The sequence below is a fragment of the Penaeus monodon genome, chromosome 23 (assembly GCF_015228065.2).
Source record: "Penaeus monodon isolate SGIC_2016 chromosome 23, NSTDA_Pmon_1, whole genome shotgun sequence".
Classification (NCBI taxonomy): domain Eukaryota; kingdom Metazoa; phylum Arthropoda; class Malacostraca; order Decapoda; family Penaeidae; genus Penaeus; species Penaeus monodon.
Genome location: NC_051408.1, coordinates 27,667,954 through 27,668,886, shown reverse-complemented (window position 1 = coordinate 27,668,886; position 933 = coordinate 27,667,954).

Here is a 933-nt window from a genome sequence, read left to right as displayed (position 1 = left end):
GTCACTTTATGTCTTATCTGCACTGAAGGTAAATACCTCTTCCATTACTAAGAAAATGACTAGTTAATGTATAATGTTTGTATAGTACAGCTATACATGCTATCCACACTTTATGTGTCCTCTGACTATAATCAATTGTGTGCTTTTGTATGATAATATCAAAGATTTGGAACATAAAAGTTTAAATACTGATTAAAGAATCAGCACTTTAGAAAGAGGTCAAAAAGTTAAAAATGGATCACATTTCAGTCAACATTCAGGATATCACTGAATGTTCAATTGCAGCCTTTTCATTACTGCTTTGCTTTTCACAGGAGATACAAACAAATTTGACTGCTACAGAGCACAATAAGGAATAAATTACAAATTTTATAAACTAAATATATCCCATTATCATGTAATTCATTAAACTCTGTAAACTGACTATTTGCAGAAGGCCTGTAAAATGTCAATTATCTTAACGCATCATCAACTAGCAGTTCTTATACATCATTTATAGGAACATAAGAACTGAAATTGAATATTTATATTTGCAAGTAAAAATCTAGAAAAGGACTGTGATGTGCTGTAACTAACAACTGACCAATTTGCCAGAGTGGCTGCTCCTTTGATTACTTTATACCTCTCTCTGACTCAAGCCTAAATAGTTATATCAGTTGCATAATAACACATTATACAATGCACTTATACAATCTGCAATTTATTACTAATTGTGCTCTATGCTTGGTATGATTTGTTTGTTTTGTTTACATCTGATACAAAACAAAGAAAATAATAAATAATCTGCAATCAAACCTCTGGTTTAATTTTTTTTATTATCCAGTGCAACCTATGACTGACAATTTTAACATCCTCTCTAAAATACTGAGATTTTAAGAGCATTTAAACTTATAAATTGCCAATTTCTAACATTATCAAATGGAATATCAGGTC